The following is a 23,581-nucleotide window of genomic DNA, read 5'->3' as shown; positions in this document are numbered from 1 at the left end:
AGTGGTTAGGAGTGGGAGGGTTGAATAGGTGGAGAACAGAGGATTTTTAGGGCAGGGAAAATTTTCTGTATAATAGTGTAATGATGATACATTGTCTAAACCCACCAAGTGTGAACTCTAAGGTAAACTATAGACTTTGGGTGATTATGATGTGTCAGTGTAGTTTCATCAACTCTAACAATTGTACTATTCTGGCGGGGGATGTTGGAGAATGCTATGCATGTGTGGGAGCAATGGGTATATGGGATATCTTTGTACTTTGTATTTTTCCCTCAATTTTCTGTGTACTTAAAACTACTCTAAAAAATAAAGTCTTCAAAAATAAACATATATGTATTCATATACATATATATACATGAATCTATCAATACCTTCAACACCATTATAATAATACATAAAATGTAAAAAATCCTTTTGGCAATACATTTGACAGTTTGAAGAAAATGGAAAAAGTTCTTTGAAAAACACATACCAAAGCTGACATAAGAGAAACAAAATCTGAATGTATTTCTCTCTTAAACAAATACAGAACATAAAGGCCAACATTATAATATTGGCCTGAAAGAAATACTGAATGCTCCAGGCCCAGATGATTATATTAGTGAATTCTTCCAAATATTAAAAAGGAAAGATATGAATCTTCCATATACTCTTATGAAGAATAAAATAAATAAGGAGTGTTCTTCCACCTCATTTATAAGGATTTGAATTTTTAATAAAACTCTATAAGGACATTAAAAAAAATGAAATTTATGTCTCATGAATACAGGTATAAAAATTCTAAACAAGATATTTGGAAAGTGAGTCCAGAGATACATAAAAAAGTAGCTTATTATGATCAAGTGGAGTTTATTCCAGTAATGCAAATTTTGATTAACATCAGAAATTAATCACTATAATTTATCACATTAACAGATTTATAGAATAAAGCAATATAACATCTCAATAGATCCAGAAAATAATTTGATAAAAACCAACATCCATTCATAATAAAAATTTTCAGCAACTAAAAATAGATGAAAAATTCTATAGTTTGATATAAGATACTGTATCTGTCAAAGTTCAACTAGAGAAACAGAACCAGTAAGACATACATATTTAGAGATTTGTTGCAAGAATTGGCTTATGTGATTATAGCACCTGGCTAGGCAATTCTGAAATTCATGAGCAGGTTATCAGAAAGGACAGGCTAGAATTAAAGAGCATGAACTGAAGCTGCATTCCACAAGGAAACTTGTGTCTACAATGTATAAAAACTCCTTCAAATAATTAAGAAAAAGTCATAAAATTTAATATGGACACTTCACAAAAGGAGATATACATATAGCAAATAAACATATGATAATGTGCTCAACTAGTCATCATGGAAATGAAAACTAAAACCACAATATAATATACAGCCATCAGAATGGCTAAAATTAAAAACATAAAAAAAAAAAAGGAAAATATCCAGGATTGGGGAGGATACAAAGCAAGCAGAACTCTCTTATTCTGCTTGGTAAGAGCATTTTGGAAAACTGTTAATATTTACTAAAAGTGGTCTTACACGGACTCCCAAAAACTCCCTACATGTGACAGAAATATGTACATATGAATATCGAAAAAGCATGCAAAGAATGTTCAGAGAGTACTATTTGTAATAACCACAAAGTTTAATGATGCAAATATCAAAAGAATGGACACAACATATATTATACTATAATTATTCAATAAACTACTCCAGGACAATAAGAGCTAAAAAAACTTTAATTATATACAAATTGATGAATTTCACAATGTTAAGCAAAAGAAACAAGTTGCACTTGATATAATCATGTTTATATAAAAAACTGGCAAAACCAATCTAATTTTAAACCAGGGATGAGCATAAGCAGGATTTCTCAGGTATAAATGATGTCATTCTTTTCTTCTCTTTTTTCTTTTCTTTTCTTTTCTTTTCTTTTCTTTTCTTTTCTTTTCTTTTCTTTTCTTTTCTTTTTATGTCATCCTTATTTGGGGTACTGGATACACAAATATGTTTAGTTTTCTTTTTTTTAATCTGTTTTACAGTCATTGAGCTGTGCATTTTTCATTGTGTATTATATTCTGAGTATTTACTTTAAAAATTACTATGCTCACATGGTAATTAAAAATGCAGATTCTGTTAGTTAAACAATCTCTTCCATACCTTACTTGTAAGTTGTGTGATTTGGGGCAAATTGCTATTCTTTTCTTTTTTAGTTTTCATATTAAAAATGATAATAATAATACCATCTACTATTTAGACTAGTTAGAAGGAAAAAAATGTGAAGTGCATGTAAAATACTAAAAACTGGAAAGTACACAAATAAATTTAGATATTATTTTACATATACTGATTGTGCAATATGTATATATTCATATTTTTAATGAATACATATAATCTCCATGGCAGTTTTCCCTTTCTTTGCTTATTCTAATAAATTGCAATCTTATCTTCTAGTGCCTTATTTTCTCTTTTGCAGTTATGTACATAAAAGTCTGGCATTAAAATGTAGTTTATGACAGTGCTATGAGGAAAAGACATTACAATAACACACTGATTTTTTTTTTCCAGGCATAACACTAAATTCTATGTAACAACCTAAAGGGTAATGTTGTGTCATTTTTTATTCACATAACTGGAGGATTAAGCTATATCATCATTGTAAAATCCATCTTTACTACTTGTAAACAATCAGCTGGCTTGTTATCCTAAGGCAAAACCAAATTCTCTTAGCATGTTATATATTATTTATGACTACTGTGAATATTAGGTCATTGGCATTAAATTAGAAGAAAATAAAATACAAATGTCAAGCCTCAGAATAATTAATTGTTCCTGAGAGTTGAGCATGACGGAGCAAAAACTGGAGAGTGTGATGATACATTTTTTTCCCCACAATCCTGAAGATTATGTGATAGGCAGGAATTCAAGTTAATTTTATGTAGAGTGATATTATAATGTTTTTGACTAAACCAGGATATTCTTAAGGTGTAAGCTAAGTTTCCTCTAAACTAACTAGATATAGGGTCATCTTAGTTACACAGTTTCCTTTGAAGTGAAATTTAATCACTAAGCGTATGGTGTGGAGGCCTGAGTTGGTGAGTGGGTTACTGGTTGTGGTAGGCAAAATTGTAGTCTATAATCTAAATGTAGTTGAAATCTGAAGAGGCCTCAGATAAGGCAGCACAGATGTTTCTACAGTTGCTGACTCTCTCAGTTCCTACTCCGTCCAGATGCAAGTGCCATCTCACTCTATGTAGCATTTTAATGAGCCCATAAATCTTGCTTCTTTTAAAAAGATAAAAGTCGAAGCAACAGTTTCCTATACTTGCGGTTAAGTAAATATGGCTATGACATATAAAACGTTAAGTTAGAAATTTTGATATTGACCTACAATGCTCTTATCAATAATTTATGACTGTAACTCTCAAAGCACTCCACTCCTCACCTTCAGGCCACATGTAGACACTTCTCTCCATCTAAAGCGTATACTATACATACTTCTCTCACAACACTTCTCAAAAGATCTCTCAATTGTTGATTTGCCTGTGTGTCTCTCTGATTCTTCTTTAAGGTTTTTGACAGTACAGACCATGTCACATTTACCTCTATATCCAAACGCACTGTCCAGTGTCCAAAGGCTGGTGGATACTGAAGTTTTATTAAATATATGACTAACATTTGAATTAAGGTTTGTATTTTATAAAGCACTTCCACACCCATTTATTTCATTTAAAAATTCCTCAGAGTAGATGCTTGGTATATATATTTGAGTTTACAGTTTTTAAAATCTATTCAGAATAGTGCAAAAGCTCTGCTAAGTTTATATATAAATAAGTCTCTACCATATATTAAGGGGAAATTTTAAAAAGTGGTTTGTTTACTGGCTATAATTCTATTTTCATGGAATAGTTAGAGGAAGAAATCATTCAGGCTTCCACATGTCTGGTAGAATGGCCATCTCAGCAGCAATGATTAATAGATTTGTTCAGGATATTCAAGAAATGTTGCAATATAATAGTGAAAGAACACCAAAATTTAGTATACTATATTGTTGATCCTAATGTTTTATACATGATTTCTCAGCTCATTTCAGACACATACAAAGTTCATCGTTGACCACTAAAAAACACATTTATCCTTGTCTGAAAATTTTAAAATAGCTTCTTTAACTTTATTGTCTTATTTAATGTACTCTAGCCAGCATTATCCCAGTGGGAACTGCTGTCTTAAGTACTTCCATCTTTTGCTTTGGAATATTAGTTTTCTTGTGTGTCCTCATTTGAAGCTGGTCTTTCAAAAATTTTACATTTTGACTTTTGGTCAATACGGCTGAGTAGGCAACAGCTGTGTTTCTCTTCTCCCATGACCACATTAAAATTACAACTAAATTATAGAACAACAGTTCTTGAGAATCATTTGAAGACTAACTGAACAGAATTCCTATAACTAAAGATATAAAGAAGAAGTCATGTTAAGACTGGTAGGAGGGGTGGAGATGCGAAATGAGCTGATCCCACATGTGGCAGTTAAGGATCTGGAGAGATGTCTCATCTGTTGAGGTCCCCACTGAGTGAGGGGTCCCAGCCCCATACCAGGCTTCCCAGCCCCACACCAGGCTTCCCAGCCCAGAGCACAAGTGCCAGGAAGAGGAGTCCCCACGAGTGTTGTCTTTCTCTATTTGACTCACTGAATTCAGCGCAATACCCTCTAAGTCCATCAAGGCAATATCGTTTTCCACCCCATTCCTTTTAGTCTGTGTGTGTCTTTTAATCTGAAGTGAATCTCTTTAAGGCAGCATATGTAGGAGTCTTGTTTTCTTATCCACTCAGTCACTCTATCTTTTGGTTGGAGCTCTTAATTCTTTTCCATCTGAGGTACTCGTTGATAGGAATGTCGTTATTACCATTCTTTATTCTTGCCAGTCTTATGGGTGCTCCCTTGTAGGTAACTAACTGCTTTTCTCTTGATACTTTTAAGATACTCTCTTTGTATTTAAACTTTGGCATTTTAATTATAATGCTTCTTGGTGTGGGCCTCTTTGGGGTCATCTTTTTGGGGACTATCTGAGCTTCCTGGAGTCGTAAGTCTATTTCCTTCACTAGGTTAGGAAAGTTTTCTATCATTATTTCTTCAAATAGCTTTTCAACTTCTTGTTTTCCTTTAAGTACTCCTATGACATGGATATTTTTACATTAATAGTGTCCCTTAGGCTCTTTAAATTATTATTGTAGTCTTGGCTTCTTTCTTCTTGCCACTCTGATTGAGTGTCCTTGGCTTTCCCATCCTCTATATAGGTCATTTGATACTCTTCTTTATGCACTTTGTTTATTCCATTTAATATACTTCTCATTTCAGATAATGTGTTCTTTATTTCTGACTGGTTCTCTTTTATAATTTCCATTTCCATTTTTATGTTTTTTTACTCTTTGTTAAAGTTCTCACTGAATTCATTTACACTTCCCATAAGTTCATTAAGCATCTTTATAACCAGTGTTTTGAACTCTGCATTTGTTAGATTGCTTGACTCCATTATTCCTGGATCTCTGTTCTGTTCTCTCATATGGTTTCTGCTTCTTTGTCTTCCCATTTTAGCTACTTTTCTGTTTCTGTTTCTATGTACTAAGCAAAGCTCCTAAGTCTTCTGGTCTTATTAGCATGGATTTGTGTAGGTGGTATCCAGTAGCACAGTCCTGAATGGGATTCAGCTGCAGGCCAAGTTTAGTCTCAGCCTGTGCCCTTCCAGGGTGACCTGTTAAGATTCAGCAAGCAATCCACTGATGCCATGCTTACAGTTGCCTGAAAAGGCCACACCAGAAACCGAGGCCAGCTGCCTCCAGTGTGAGTCTAGGCACTGCTCAGCAAGGAGCATCTGATTCGCAGAGGACACACCTGGATGTGGCTTGGGTGGGGCGTGAGTTGGGGGAGGCAGAGTTTCAGGGAATCCTCTCGGCAGAGAGACCTCTGTTATCCAGTTTGATGATGTCTGTGCTATGGCGATGCTGTGTCTGCACACTGAGAAGGGTAAGGGCTCAACAGAGGAACAATGGATACCGCCAGCACTTCTATACAGAGCGAGTCTTGCCTTGGCCCTCACTTTGACAACTCAGTGTCCCCCTGTAAGTACCTGGTGCCCCCTGAGCAGCCGAACCGGCGTTAGTACTCAGAGCGAGTTAGTACCGTGAAAGTTCATTCATGGACATGGCCTCCTTAAGAGGAATCTGCAGCTGCTGCTGCTATGGCCTCTGTCCCACTCAGCTTCTGGGACTGGAAAGCCTCACATCCTTGCCTGTCCTACCTTCTCCAAAGCAACCTCTTAAAGGGCCTTTGTACAGACTCACTTGCTCACAAACACTCACCATAAACTCTAGAGAAGGACCAGCAGCTTGAAAATGCCAGGGACTTTTCAGAGAGAAATTGAATTATCTGTCTTAGGGTGAGGGCTGGAGGGGCAGCTCTCTCCAGACTATAATGCCAGCAGATGCCATTATTCCTCTGGTGAGCCTTCTCCTCCATAGCCTATAGGAGCAGGTGGATGCCAAATCGAAGTTTTCATTAACCTGGATAACACTGCTCTCATCCCACTCTGGTGGTTCTCTAAGATCCTTCCCCACCCCACCCCATTCACCTGCCAGACCCAAACAACTTTTAGAGGCTAGTCCACACAAGTGGCCTGACCTGGGACCAGGTGGCAGACTTTCTTAAAATCTCTCAAGGGGTTCAGAAACCCCAGACAAGCAACAGCTGGTCTCAGTGTGCCCTATACCTCTTGCTAAACAGCACCAATCCTGGTACTACTGACAATTGACCTCAGTTCATGGCATAACCACTCCCAGGCACCTTCTAGCCTAGTACAGGCAGCTACCAACCTCAGAATATTTTGTAGTTTCTGTCCGGTGGCCTTGAGACAACACAGGCAGTGGCTGACCTTGGTTTGCACCAGAGCCTTTACCAAGAGGCTCTGAACCAACATACCTGGTGGCTGGCTTCAGCCCACACCTGAGCACTAGCCAATTAATGCCACAAATGACACCCCCGAAGGGTGATCTTGGCAGGCACTAGAGCCCCATTAAAGCAAATCCTACTCCATGGGGTCAGCTCCTACACAATAGCTTGTCTGCTATAGTCATGGCTAGTCCTCATGGCCAGTCAGCCTGAGGGTTAATTCCACCACTGACCTGCCAACAGCAATCAAGGCTCAACTACAATAGGAGAGCACACATAACCCACACATAGGAAACCCCTGGAGCATTCAACTCAGGTGAATATAGAAATTACACTAGGCCCCACAAGACGCACTACTTAAGAGCACTCTGCCAAGTCTGGGAGATGTAGTTGATCTACCTAATACATAGAAACAAACACAAGGAGGCAGCCGAAATGAGGAGATAAAGAAGCATGCCCCCAATGAAAGAATAGAAGAAAACTCCAGAACAAAAAACTAAACAAAATGAAGACAATCTACCAGATGCAGAGTTCAAATACACTGGTTATAAGGATGCTCAATGAGCTTAAGGAAAGAGTAGATGATCTCAGTGAGAACCTCAACGAAAAGATAGAAAACATAAAGGAGACAAATCATAAAAAAGAATGAATCAAATATGAAGAGTACAATAAGTGAAATGAAGAATACACTAGAGAGAATCAACAGTAGATTAGATGAAGCAGAGGACTGAATCAGTGATTTAGAAGACAAGGTAGTGGAAAATATCCAATCAGAACAGCAAAAAAATAAAAATAAGAAGAGTAAAGTAAAATAAAGGAGACTAGTTTAAGGGGCCTCTGAGACAACATCAAACTTACCAACATTTGCATCATAAAGGTACCAGAACAAAAGGAGAAAGAGCAAGAAATTGAAAACCTATTTGAAGAAATATTGATGGAAAACTTTCTTAATGTGGTGAAATAAATAGACACACAAGCCCTGGAAGTACAGAACTTCTGAACAAGATGAAACCAATGAGGCCCACTGAGACACAGCATCATTAAAATGCCAAAGGTTAACAATAAAGAGAGAATCTTAAAAGTAGCCAGAGAAAAGCAGTTAGTTACTTACAGGGGAGCTCCCATAAGACTGTCAGCTGATTTCTCAACAGAAATGTTGCAAGCCGGAAGAGGGACTGCCATAAACTAGTCAAAGTAATAAAAAGCAAAGACCTACAACTAAGATTACTCTACCCAGCAAGGCTATCATTTAGAGTCAAAGGACAGATTAGGGGGGCGGGGAAGCAAAAGGAGTTCAACACCAAACTAATATTACAAGAAACGTTAAAGAGACTTCTTTAAAAAGAAGAAAAAAAAGTGAATAATAAAATGGCAATGACTACATATTTATTAATAATCACTTTAAATGTAAATGGATTAAATGTTCCAATCAAAAGACATAGGGTGGCCAAATGGATAAGAAAACAAGACCCTGACATATGTTGCCTATGAGAGACTGAATTCTGATGGAAAGACACACAGACTAAAAGTAAAGAGATGGAAAATGATATTTCATGCAAATGTAAATAACAACAATAAAGCTGATTTAGCAATACTAATATCAGACAAAATAGACTTTAAAACAAAGACTATAACAAGAGATAAAGAAGGACATTTTATAACAATAAAGGGATCACTCTAACAAGAGGATATAACCCTTATAAACATTTATGCACTCAGTGTAGGAGCATCTAAATATGTAAAGCAAATATTGACAGATTATTTACAATGGACAATATATGGATGCAACTTAAGCGTCCATTGATAGATAACTGGCTAAAGAAAAAATGGTACATATACATGATGGACTATTACTCTCCCATAAAAAAATGAAATCTTACTATTTGTGACAATATGGATGCTCCTAGAAGGTGTTATGCTGACTGAAATAAGTTAGATAAAGACAAATATTATATGATTTCACTTATATGTAGAATCTAAAAAAAGAAAAAAAAAAACAACAAAACAGAAACAAACTCATAGATACAGAGAATAAACTGATGGTTGCCAGGTGGTAGGGATGTTGGGGAACAGGAGGAAAATGGTGAAGAATTAAGAAGTGCAAATTGGCAGTTACAAAAAAGTCATGGGGATGTAAAATACAGTTTAGGGAATATAAGCAATAATATTTTAATAACTATATATGGTATCTGGTGAGTACAAGAAATTGGCAGGATTACTTTGTAAGTTATATAAATGTCTGATCATTATGTTGTATACCTGAATATAATATTGAATGTCAACTATGATTAGAAAAAAATGTTAGATTTCTCCCTACATATATTTTTCCAATTAAGTCTTTAGGTAGAGGATTAGACATACATATTTTAACTTATTTACCCTAGGATATTCTCATTTAGTTTTGAAATTTCATTTTCTACTTAATTTTTGGACTTTTTATTTTTGTTTTATGTAGGAAAAATTTAAGAGCTTTAACAAAGAAGTCACTGATCCATATGTAGTTTTAATATTATCTTCAATATATGTTGTTTGATATTAATTATATATGCTTGTTATAGCCCAAATAAATACTTATATATATGATAGATAATAATCAAATGTTTGTATTTGATTCTACTTATACTATGATTAAAATTATTGCCAGGTCCAAAACATTAAATTCTATAATTTGTGTCAATATAAAAAAATATAGTCAAAGCCAAGTTCTTAAAAATAAGCTTGGAAATTAAAACATAATATGATTTACTTATGGCTTTAGTAAATATTGAAGATTATCTTTAAAAATGTACTTATTAACTTTTGCAATAAAATTATGAAGAAGTCAAATTGATACATTAAGTACTCTCTGACATTAATACGATTTGCATTTCACTGTCATAATTTTGGAACACTGTACAACAGCACTCCACTTTTCCATCTTACTTTTCCATAAAAATCTTCTTTGCTGTAGTTGGTCATGTTTATTATCTGGAACTCTTTTTGGTATATTCTTTCTCTGCATGCCAGAATTTGGGTAGATTAATTCAGGGAAACTGAGGATGTTAAAGGATCCCACAGAAATCAATGAGAGTGTGTACGACACACTGAAGCTTTCCTCTCCCTACTCAAAGCTAACAGTTTCTAAATCTGCTAGACATAGTCATTAAGCAATCTAGTTTTATGCTTCCTATTTGGACTCCAGTGTTTTGGGTTTCCAACTAACACGGAGGACTCTTTTTACTCTCCTTCCATTGAATTGACTGTAATATGTATTTGAACATGTCCAAAAATACAGCAGCTGGATAAAGCAGACCAGCTTTGAGTTTGACTATGTATCTAGATTATTGATACCTTTTAGTACTAAATATTCTAAATATTTTAGAATATTTAGAATATATAATTATTCATGTAAGCATTCAATATATATAGCATATACAAATTATATAACATATATAATATGTTGAAATTATTTCTTTAATTTAGTTACTGTAGGGTTAGTTGCACATATAGAGTATATTTTGTTATTTTGTTTTTATATCAGGCATTTACAAAATGTAGTAAAACATGTAGATTTTCCTCTTCATGTCAATGAAAACTTAGCAAGGTATTTAGAGAAACAAAGCTGTATAGAAAACACTGACATAAAATAGACAAGACTAATCAGCCAGTTGTACCAGACATTTTTAAAGCTCACTGAGTTAATAAGTTTCATTTTACCACAAGAAGTTGCAAAAGACACACTGGTTCATTGAACTTACCCTAACTTAAATGATACCCAGGGAACACTTTAACACGAATCAGCAGGAGAAACAAGCTTCATTACTGAGCTGCTGAATTTGCACTCTAAGGCCTCCAAGGCAAGGTTTATTTTCACAGAATTAAGATTTAAAAAAAAAAAAGTGCACAGAACTGTGTGAGAAGAGTTAGCTTAGACTCATATGATTCCAGTCGGTAGCCTTATATATAAATAGAATAATTCCAATTTTAACTTCAAATCTGAAAGTTATGATGTTACTATTCCTAACATTTCAAGGTATTATTCATTCACTTTTCTATTCCAAATCAGGGTCACCAAAGACTAATAATCTTTGCAATATTTTCTTAATTTTTAGTTTCAAGAACTATATTTTTTATTTTTGCTTTTGTCATGATTAATAAGTATTATTAATTATAAATTATTTTAGATAAGCCTTTGTAAGCATTTTTACTTTACTATTAAACATTTTCTTATATAAAAAATCTGAGGAAAAAAATCTTAAACAGAAACATACTATTCTGTCCTGTGAAGTTATCTATTTAGGATGATTGTTTATTACTAAAATTGTAGAGCTAAGCAGAGAATAAATCTAACAATTTGTGTCTTATATAATACATGATGGGGCAGAAAGATAAGTGGAAAACAATTAAGTAGATAATTAGTCTGATACATAAGCAAGTTGATAGGTAGAGTGAGATAGATAAGTATTCTGCTAGGTATAATATCAATTTCTGTAGCAGACTTTTTAATATAATTTAAAGATATGTAGCAGACTTTTTAATATAATGTAAATATGTGTATTTAAACTGTGCATTTAAAGACTGCTCAGCCAACACGTACTTGTTGAGAATAATAGAATGCATGCAAAATAAAAGAATCAAAAAAGACCTCTTCTAAAAAATTTTCAGACAGTTTAATATTGAATGACTAAATGATTTAATGATAGCCTATGCTCCCCTGGAGCTTAGAGTTCCAGTCTGCATGATGCATAGGACATGTTTAAAAGAGCATTTAGGCAAACTCTCCTCTGTAATTGTTAACAATGAATTAAGTTTATAATACTTCCAAGCCTTTTTTTGTTCATCTGAATACTATCGTCTTAATTAGTTATCTAAAGTAGATATGCATTGATGCTTAAAAATATGATAGCATACAATAGATATTTATATTTATAATGATGTAGTCACATATTGCAGCTTTTCATCCGTGTTGCTTAATATTTATTACTGTGGTGATGAGACAGGTCATGAGCTTCTTGAGAAAAAATGATAAATTCTTTCCTACATGCTTAATATTTTTGAAATTATATATTCTATAATATATTATTAAAATTATTATTACTATGAAAGATTAGTATTTATAAGAAAACTTCTAGTATTTAATCAAAATCCATTTCCTGTCATTCTCCACAATACTCTTTGCCTCTTAGTCTTAGTATATTTTCTTCTAAACCAGCTTCTTCCTCAGAATTTAGTTGAACATCCAAGAAGTTGGAAGAACAGTAAAAGAAGTTATTTCCTTCCCATTATTGAACCACCTAATAAATATATAGACACATTCTAATATGCAAATGTCAAAGCAAAACTGAGGAGGGCAAAAGAATATAGAGGAGGCACATTCACCTCTAAGAGCCTTGGCCTTGAGTGTACATGTGACTTTAAGTCATATTCTGTTAGCGAGGACAAGTTACATGGCTACACACAACCACAAGAAAGTCTGAGAGACAAGTAACTATACTTCTCTGGTCACGATTTATCATTACAGCTTTCTTTTCACAGAAGAGACACTTATCTTCCTCTTCAAGATAAACAATCCAAAGTCAAATTCCAAGATCTCAGGGTGATGCAGAATCTGATCTGCCAGGTTCACAAGTGGTTCCTCATGTCTTGCTGACTAAAAGTCAAGTTATCTCCTGTCTTTAAACACATATATCCATGCACACCCATGCATTGTCCTGATATTGTATGTATAATTTTACTTACGTTTCATCAAAGGTTATAAAATGTCTTGTTTGTCATGAAAAATTTAGAGAGTTATTTAGTTGATTGTTTTTCATAATACTCAGATATTGTAAAGTATTTGTTTTTGCTATTACCTGATAAAACATCAAAATAATCTGGCAATGGTTCTTCTATTATTTTAGACTTTTATAATTGACAACATATACCCGTCAGTTTCTGCAAGAGCCTCTGTCTAATACGTCAATTTATACACATATACATTCACATGCATCCTTTTGAAAATACCTATTTCACTTTATTTAATTAGATTAAGTAAAATAATTATTTTATGTGTCCATTTCCAGTGGCTAAAAGTTATTAGAGTTTAAAAACCAAAAGCAAGGGCAGGCCATTTAAACTAGTAAGGCTATGTGTTTACCAGAGGTCAATGAAATGGTAAAAGCTTGATTGTATACTGACATACGTATACATATATATGTATTTAATATATATATATATACGTGTATACATATATATGTATTTAAAGTTTCCACTATCTTAAAAGTTTTGCTTTATCTTAATGTTTTATGTGATTACAAAGTGATTAAATTAATAAAAAATAATCATTATAATTTAATTTTTATATCTCATCGAATTTCTCTATATTATTTGAGTTTTTTTCCCCTCTAAGGAGAACACTTTATATTACTATTTATGAAGAACACAAAATAATTATTAAAATAACCTCACAAATATGATAATGGAAATAAATTTAAGAAGGATTAGTACTTTACTAGACCCTTCTGTTCACAAAGTGTTTGTTTCAACTATCAAGAAAAGAAAAATAGATTTTTTTTTTTTTTTTAAGAAAAGGCTCTATGCATCTCTTCTATCCCCCACCTTATAAGAGCCCCAGAACAAGGAATGGTATTGCAGTGCATTCTCTATCTAGACTAGGCATCGCTCCAGTTCTGACTGGGACCTCCCCATTTCATTTCAGTGTAATGGAAAAGTGGATCCTACCTCCCACCACAATTTCAAAATCTATATCTACTAAACCTTTTTATATCCTTTTTTTGTGGAAACACAGTTTCTAATGAAATTGAGTCTTTGCTCAATTATTGTCATTACTTAAAAGAACCTAAATCAAACAGAACCTAAAATTTTTAAATTCATTTTCTGCCATTAACTACCTATTCCACTCATATTTCAACCTAGTTTTTTTTTTTCTTTTTTTTTTCTTTTTCCTTTTTTCTTTTTTTAATGTTCAATCACTGTTAAATTCAGCTTCCTTAAAGAAGGTAGATATAGATATAGGTATATATAGATAATTGAATATAATTCAGCCATGAGAAAGAAGTGAATCCTGTGTTGGCAGCAACTTGGATGAAACTTAAGGTCATTAAGCTAAGTGAGATAGGTCAGAGGAAAACAAATGCTATATAATCTCACTCATATGCACAATCTAAAAATGTCATCTCAGAGAAATAGAAGTAGAGTGGTGGCTACCAGGGTTGAGAGGTGGGAAAATGGGAAGAAGATATTGGACAACAGGTATAAACTTCCAGTGATTAACAAATTTGGAGATCTAATGTACAAAATGGTGATTATAGCTAATAACACTGTCATATGCTTGAATGTTGCTGAGAGATCTTAAATGTTCTCATCACAAAAAAAGAATTGGTAACTGTGTGATAGGGTAAAGGCATAGCTAATGCTATGGTAGTCATTATTTTGTAACCTATAAATGTATTAAATCAATACATTGTACACCTTAAATTTACACAATAATATGTGTCAATTATATCTTAATAGAACTGGAAAAATAAAAGCAAAAACAACACCAAACTCAACTCCATTAGCCCCATGCTTTCTCTCTCCTTCCCCTACCTTGCTCCTTTTACATTGTTGTGATAAGGTTCCCTGTGAACTACCTCAAAAAAACTGCTGGTACCTTTCAAAGAGATTCTTTTAACTAGGCATTAGAAAAACATGAATGTATCTGTTAAATTAGACTAAGTGCTTCAAGAATTTAACTGAGGACAATAAAAATGTTAACTTTTCACTCTTATTCTAATGTCAATGAGTATTCAATGACTTCTCCATAAGTCTAGGGTATCTTCTTGCCTTTTAAATGAATTTCCATGTGTGCCATCTCTAACATACAGTATCCACTCAAAATCAGCTTTATGGCATTAAACATTATAGATATACCACAGTTTGAATACTCTTCTGGAATACAAAATATCTACAATAAGGCACATGGTTGCAAATGGAGTTGTCTAAGTAATTTACCCAAATGAGTATAGCACATTTGGACTGGATACAAATTAAATCAACCTATGAAGCAATAATTTATATTGGTTAGGGAAGACCTTAACTCTATTGGCACTTTGAGCAGGAAAATTCCTAATTGGGGGAGGGCTGTCCTGTACATAAGTAGGATATTTAGCATCTTTGACTTCTACCTACTAGATGCCAATAGTACTCTCCTTCACACCTCCACTTGTGACAACTAAAAATGTCTCTAAATGTTGTGAAATATTCCCCGGGGGCCAAAATTGTTCTCAACTAAGAACTACTGAGGAAACACTAACTATTATAACAGAGATTTCCAGATACATAAAGGTTTAGGTAAAATAGAAGCTCATTTCCCTCCTAATATTCTTGGGCAGGTAAGCAGATTGGTGAGTCACCTCTTCTTCACACAGTCTTTCAGGGGCCCAGGCTGAAGGAGACTTGACCATCTTCAAGAAGGGCTTCCAATTTAGTCTTTTATTTTCTATCTAAGGAAGTAAAAAAGAGTAGAAAGTCATTCAAGGGGCACTTCGATGTTTTAAAAGCTTTGGCCTTGAAATAATGTACATCACTTTAATTCACTTTCTAGTCATGAGAATATATTGTGTGGCCACATATATTGCAAGAATAATTATAGATCGGTGCCCAGGAGGAGGAAGAAACCTTGTTTTGGTAAATGGTTATATGCTATCCTACTCACCAATTATCTATTTGCATATTTCATCCACACATATGACACTTTCACATTCTTTTACAAAGGAGACAACTCAAAATCCTCTCTATTTACTACATTAAGTTCAAACACTAGAATATCAAGGTCATACAGAGTTTTCTTTATTGAGTCCAGAAGTAGTTCTTTATGGTTGCCTGGACTATGAACTAAAAGAGAATTTTTCCACCTCATCCATAACTTACAAACTCTTAATATACAAATATTTCTCATGTCTTAAAAACCATGATGTGCACATCATTTTACTCATATTCCACTGGCTGGAGCTAGACACAAGGCCACACCAAACTGCAAGGAAGTTTAGAATAGGTTGCCTAGCACAAAGGGAGAAGAAAATTCATTTTGATGAAGATGTAGCAAAGCTTTCGGTCTCTGGCGCACGATCTCATCTGAGGAATGAAGTACAACAGTAAAAAATTAGGCTCCAGATAATATTGAGTATGAGACATGCTTACAATATTTTGGTTCTAAATGATTAGTCAGTGCTAAGTAGTTTTCCAAAGAGAGATTAGAAGTCACTTTCCTTATGGTAGGAGAGTAGAAGAACATAGACTTAGTCTGAAGGCAGAGTATCATTACCAGCTGAAGCACAAAATTTAAAAAGTGAGGGAAATGACTGCAGCTTTGGGGGCATGTGGTTTTCCAAAGATCATTCTGGGTGGTCAGGGACTGTTTAAGATAACAATTCTAGACCCCAGTGACTGGAGGATAAGAAATTGTTTAGGAACAGATCAAAACTAATCGGATAAGCTTGGAGTTCCTCAGGTTATGTTAATGCTAAAAGGGCTGTGGAAAGATAGAGACAAATATGCACTGACAAATATGCACTCCTTTCAATGATACATCTGTTTTAGCTTCTTAATTACATTTTTATCTGTTTTCAAAATGTGTACAACTGTGTACAAATCTATAAACACATTCTTTATAGATTTTTTGATATATAGTTTTTAGAACTTTTTCCAGAGAAAAATTGTGCCAGACAAGTTAAACTAGGAAGGAAAACTTATTTAGTACTATTGCAATAGGAGGGAGAGATTGAACTCATCTCCACTGAAACAATAGGCAATAGAGTTTTAAGGACTGAGGTGAACTAATGGAAGAGTACTGGAGGACCTTAAGGGGCAAGTTGGTAAATGTAATTGGGCCATCTGTGTTTGATAACTGATGTTTATTGAAGTTAAGCTCATTCTCCCAGAGACTGAAAGATAGGGGCAAAATCTTTCTTGATGATTATATTTAAAATGATGGCTCTCAGGTCCTAGAGAAACACATTCCTAGGTTATAAAATTGGCAAGAAGCTATGAGAAATTTTGCATCTTAAAGAATCAGGGAAAGAATTTATACTTTAAAGTTTTATAAAGTAAGTATTCTAAGAAAAGAGAATACTAAAATGACTATAGCTACTGACTTTTAGGACACAAAGGTAAGAAATTTCCTTTGGTTCCACATTTGGTCCTTTAGATATTTTTTGATACTTCTATCTTTGAGTAATCTTAATTTTTAATAACTATATATTTCATATAGTCATCCAAACCTTTGGAAATATTTTGAAGTGGATAAAGCCAAAAGGAGTGTACAGGTTGTCTATTTTTATTAAAAACCTTAGACCCCAGTTGGGTAGCAAATAACTTACATAATTATATTAGCATCTGATCCATGAGTCTCTGCTTGTTCATAAGTATTTGATAAACACCTTTAGCCAAAATTCAGACATACAATGTCCACACTGTCTCCTGAATCCTAAATTCTAACAAAGAAAAGAAACACTGTGATGTGACTAATTTCAGAGTGCTTTTCTTTGTCATCGATCATTAATCCAGTGTTTTCTCAGTTATCTTCATACATTAAAGTTAACCTTTAAACGTCTCATATTTCTTCTCAGCATATTTTGTAAACTTCATCTAATTATCTTCATAGCATTGGTCCTTTTATGTTAATCTTACTTTATTTTCATTATTTCATGAGTGTTGTTATTTTCTCATCTTTTAAAAAAGTTTATATAAACATTTTTTGGTCACAATGTAATGACTCTTTTTCTAAAAATAGTGTTACAAGATAAGGCACTTTTCCTGTTCATTGCTTTTTTATTCTGAGATTATATCCTCCCAAATCCTGGAGGCATACATATGTCTCATGTATCTCCTTTATCTTTAAGGTGGTCCTAACCCTCAGTTACTATAAAATAATTGATTCCTTATATGATTTATTTGCATCATTAATATCTCTCATGAATACTTTGAAAGAATTATTTAACTCTTTGGCAATTTTAATGCCTTTGACTTTGTAGAGTGCCCTTGTCATTCCTCAGCAGGTCATTTCTATTCTTTTAGAAGAGAATTGTAATATCCATTGGAGATATGACCTTAACTTTCAACTATTAATAGAAAAAGAGTAAATTTTTACTATAGAATTAATTTGCTGATCACTAAAACCTCAAGAATTTATGAAGAAGTTTTTACTTTTTTTTTTTTTTTAATGATCTAAGTATTGAGAATATGTTTGGAGACATCTTTAGTTACTATTAAAGTTGGTTTTAATTTTTAATTATGAAATGAATTCAAATGAAATAAAATTTAAATATTCTCCCTCTAAAGTTCATTAATCTAAAATGAGTAGAGAATAGATGATTGATCATGCTTTGACCCTTTAAAAAAATTGGGGACATCTGGAAAAGAAAACTTTATTATAAATTCTGATAATTTGTAGTAAAAAAGAATAGTTAAATATTCTGATAAATAATTTTTATACTTAATAAAGTTCCATTGGTAGTATAGTAATTAATTATATAGGATTACTAAAGAATTTTAAGAACTAAAGATATATTAAAAATCAAAGATTTAGTCCTTTGTAGTCAGGGAAGTCATGCAGATTCTCGAGTTATAATAAGGTTAGAATTCTATGAAAAATAATGAACCCACGTATTTAACGTCTGTACTATAGAGCAGTCATTAAAGTTCTAAGATATGTGGTAAGTTATCACACTGTTGAGGCGTGAATTTGGATTTAATTGCTCTGAGCCTAACATGTTGAACCAAGTCCTTCTGACAGTGAATAAGCATAGTGTACTCTTCAGTATTTGCATCTCAATGAAGTCATGATACTGTCTGTTCAATATATAATACTTTAGAAGAAACCACCTATATTCATTTCCTAGTGGTGCCATAACAAATGATCACAGACTGGGTGGCTTAAAACAACAGAAATTTATTTCTCATAATTCTAGGGACTAGAAGTTTGAAACCAAGATTTTGGTAGGGCATGTTCCCCCTGCAGGCTCTGAGCAGGACTCCTTTCTTGCATCTTCTTAGCTTCTGGTGATTGCTAACAATCCTTGGCATTTTTTGGTTTAAAGCTACATCACTACAATCGGCCTCTATTTTCACATAGCCATCTTTTGTCCCTGTGTGTCTGAATCTTCACATAACCTTCCTATAAGGACACCTGTCATTGAATTTAGGGCCCACCCTAATCCTGTATGACCTCGTTTTCACATGATGACATCTGCAAAGGCCCTATTTCCAAATAAGTTCACGTTCACAGATAACTGGGAGCTAAGACTTTAGCACATCTTTTTTGGGGAAAATTCAACTCACAGCACCATTTAACTTTGTTCTTGTGAAAATTAACAAGGTAAGTAATTCAAACTACTTTAATGTGGCTTGATAAATGATGATTCTTAGAAATGGAAGCTTTGAATAATGTAAAATGCACAGTGTTAAGCCACTTTCATGTACATGCAAAAAGAACAGAATCTTTGCTATCTAAAGCACACAAGCTATAATGTCCCCGTAACAGGCCTGGCATTATTCTGTAACCAGAGTGTGGGTGCAGCTTGATAGCTTTGGTGTGTGATTTCAAAGGCCCATTTATATTAACCTGAATTATCTAGATTGTTTTTCCAGATAACCTCAAAATAATCAGACCATTGTGAAGTTGTCTTGTGTTGGCTGTTATCTTTCTAAAACTTCTGTTACTCTAGAAATCACTTTTACATTTTGTGAATGACAAGTTATTGCAGTTATTGCACATTAATGATATGCTAAGAATTTTGCGCAATTACTATCATATTTATCATAGGATTTGTTTTCTTACAGTGTATTTTGCAAAGTTTGGGAGTACTCATGAAGGCATGCACCCACTGAGGTTATTTGTATAGCATTGAGATCTAAATAGTCAAACTTCTATCACTTAGAAAATGTTTCTTGAATGAATAAGAGTGAGAAAAAATGAAATTCAATAATAATAATCATTTTTTTTGAGAAAATGTCAACGAAGTTAAAAAATTCACAGCAACTAAGGAAGGATATTAAATATAGATGTCAGCCAAATTGTTAAAAACTTTAACATATAATTTTGAAGAACTAGTAAAGATTAAACTATATTCAGGTTTTTTTATTCCCACATTTTAAGCAAGATGCTTGTTTTAGAAAAGTAGGTATCTCTGAAACATAATGGAGACAGTAATTCTTTACTTACTAATTTTAATTATATTTTTAAACAGCATGAAACCACTTTTAAGTGAAAGATTTTATCAATTACCTTTATAGCTTTAAAAATTAGGAAAAATGAATTATTTTTGTAACCAGTATTTCTTTATATTTTGACTAAAATTTTAAATTCTATCACTTTAAGCATCTGGATAAAATAAATACTTTCAGTATCATCTTTCTAGCTTTTTCAGTTTCTGACATATACCAGAAACACAACAAATATCCATTGCATGTTTTTCATTAAATAACAAAATATAAATTTTCTAGTTGTGACTTATGACTAAAGCTTTACAGAGAAAATTGATGACATTTTAAAAAATCTTTACAATAGCATGTTGGAGTATATGTTTTTCTTTAACCCCCATGGGTTCTAAAAAAGGAGCTATGCTTAACAGAAAAACATTTTGCAAACGGACTCCTATCTTGTTAATCAGTTTAATGAAAAATTCTGTATGTAAACTTTCAAACCTCTAGATCAGTGTTACTCAAACTGTGTTCCTCAGAACACCGCCATTGAAGTCATTTAGAATACTTTTAAAAAATGCAGATTACCAGGCCATATCCCAGATCTCCATAATCAGAATCTAGGTGCAATGTTCAAAAATGTGCACTTTTAATGAACTCCACTGATATGTTTTATGTATTTCATGTTTAAAAAAAAATCTTCTAATATAATTTATGCATATGTAAAAAGATGATGTAAAATTCTGTCATTCTATGTGAAAGGAGTGGTAGTAGGGAAAACTACAGTTAATATATCTGGATAAGAGAAATCTAACTTAGCTGGAGACTAGTTCCTTAAAGATAGCCAAACAATTCAATATAGGATTGTTCAACACATATACTGTTCTGTAGGCACAGTAGGTTCAGGTTAATTTAGAAAATGCCTATAATTTTCTGTGGGGAAGCCTAATCTTCAAAGACAGACATCATAGTGGTAGTTTCAATAAAAGGGAAAAATTCTAAATCCGCCAGGCTTAGCCATCAAGGAATAGATTAATCTATTTATTATAGAGGTCATATAGTAGTTAGGGAATGCGGGGAGCAGGATCAGACCCTCCCAGGTTAAGGATTTGTTAAAAGTAGGTAAGATCTCAGACCTGTAAGTTCTTTTCTTGTTAGGGGTTCGGCACACATATACAAAACCATGACAAAAGACCTATGATTCAGTCATCAGGAAGTGTAAGACTTAGTCATGTAATTCTCAGTCGTTTAGAAACAAGGCATGAAATAGCGAGATCAAGAAATCTAATAAGGGTCTTGATTTTGTCATAACTGACTCAAGTTTTAGCAAGTATAGTATTGGTTTGTGTTCAGTGTAGACATTACCAGTTTTTAAGAAGAAAGAGAGAGAGAGAGATGGAGCAAGGGCTGGCACCGTTTCCTAAAATATCTGAAGTACTATCCTCTGTAGGAAGCCTCCATTGTGACCTAATCTCTTTCTCAAAAATATTAAGAGATATTGAGCTCACTTACATGCTCCTTAAGACTAAATATGAACATCCCTAAATACTTATTGTCCTTACACATAAGCTCACAGGGAAAACCTTTTTTTTTTCCTGGTATTCAAAAGTTTTTCACACATTTTCATTACAACATTTTTCAAACAAGAACTTCAAATCCAAAATAGGGGACTTTTTGACTAGTGATATACGAAAGAGAACTTCCATGATGTATTTGGGGAATGGTGAGTAGAATGAGATTGCTGGGTATATTTGACTATTTGAGATCTTTGAGTGTAACAAGGGATGGGAGGTGCAGTGCAAAAGATCTGCAAATCAAAGACCTTGTTTATTCCCCAGTTCTACATTATCTATGTTATCTCAAGGAACTCACCTAAACTTTTATTTTCTTCATCTATATTTCCTTATCTAAGTAGGAATAAGTTACCTAACAGAATTATTGTGGGGATCAAATAGGAAATGCTTTGTGAATGACAAAGTACTAGAGAAATGTTTGGATTCTTTTCAGCTTATCACTGGGGAGAGAAGTATACACCTCTCCCAGGAACATCGCCATTGACCAAGAGTAGGATTAATCAAGCAGAAATCTTTAGTGGACAACTGCACATATTGGACTAGAGTGTAGAATAAGATAGATTTGGGAAATATATTCAAGAAAGTAAATTGCACTTGGCAATTTGATTTTAAATAAATATTTCGAATTTTAATTTTGAAGTAGTGTTAATATTATGCAAGTGTAAGACACACATCAAATTATATACACCTTTTTAAATATTTGTTACATAATTTGAAAAGCATCACATGGAGAAAAGGTGTTTTTAATGTGGAATCAAAGATAATATTTCTGGTCTATATTTAACCTGGCATCTAATCTGTTTGTTATTTTTTAAACAAATACAGGTTCAAAATATGAGCATTCTAATTCACATGATGGTAGAGCCCCCATAGTTTGTAATTGTATTTGAGGTAAGAGTCCTGGTATGTGTGAATTTTGGAGAGGCAGGGCATTTTGGCACAAGCCATCTGAATAAAGACAAAAAGAAAAAAAAAATAGAGCCTAACGTAGGGGCTGACTGAGCCATGTGGCTCGTCCCCCACAGGTGACAGTGATTGAATAAATGAATGAATAAATTCTTGCTCACTTGACTAAGGTCCAAATAGGTTATCCTTACTCAAGTGAGCATGAATTCATTTATTTATTCTCTCATTCGATTTGCCCATAAGTATAAGGAATTATGTTAGATGCTGAAGATAAAAGTGACCAAGCATAGCTCTTACTTTTAACTTGCTTAAAATCTAGTAGAAAGTAATTTTTAAATTAGTATTATTTATTTGTTAATAATAGCTGATATTTGTTGAACATTTAGGCTAACGACTTTACATAAATCATTAAAAAACTCTAGGCTGAAAAAATAAACCTCTACCTTAATCAATGTCTGAAGTTGCAAGGGGTATGAAGGGCAGGAACAAAACATTAGTATTTTATATAAGTTTATGCACATAAAGAAAAAGTCATTATTTTAAATCATAATATTATAAGAGTTGAAGTAGAAAAAATGAAAACAGTTGATTTAGATTTGGAAATTTCACAGATGGAGAAATAGAATCTGAGAATTAGTAAATAAGAACTTTAGGTTAAATTCTAATATTTGAGAATAGATTTAGTGATTTTGCCTTGAAACTGGTTTCTGTTATTTTGTGGTTATTGTCTTTATGTACATTAAGTGCCCAGAATGATCTTAAAACAATCAAACGAAAAACCCAGCAAATATGTTCAAAGCTCTTTTGTTTAAAATCCTTAAGTGGTTCTCTGTGGCTCTTAAAAGAATAATCAAAATCTCTTCCTGAAGCAGGTTTTCTGTCTGAATCTCTTGGGCAGGAAAAGGAGAAAAGTCAAAGGTTCTTTTTGAGTCTTTTTTTCTTAAACAACTTAAAATCAATATCACAAAAGGCAGCTTCAGGGTGGCAAAACTTT

The sequence above is a fragment of the Pteropus alecto genome, unplaced genomic scaffold (assembly GCF_000325575.1).
Source record: "Pteropus alecto unplaced genomic scaffold, ASM32557v1 scaffold38, whole genome shotgun sequence".
In the NCBI taxonomy this organism is placed as follows: Eukaryota; Metazoa; Chordata; class Mammalia; order Chiroptera; family Pteropodidae; genus Pteropus; species Pteropus alecto.
This window is presented reverse-complemented; position numbering follows the sequence as displayed.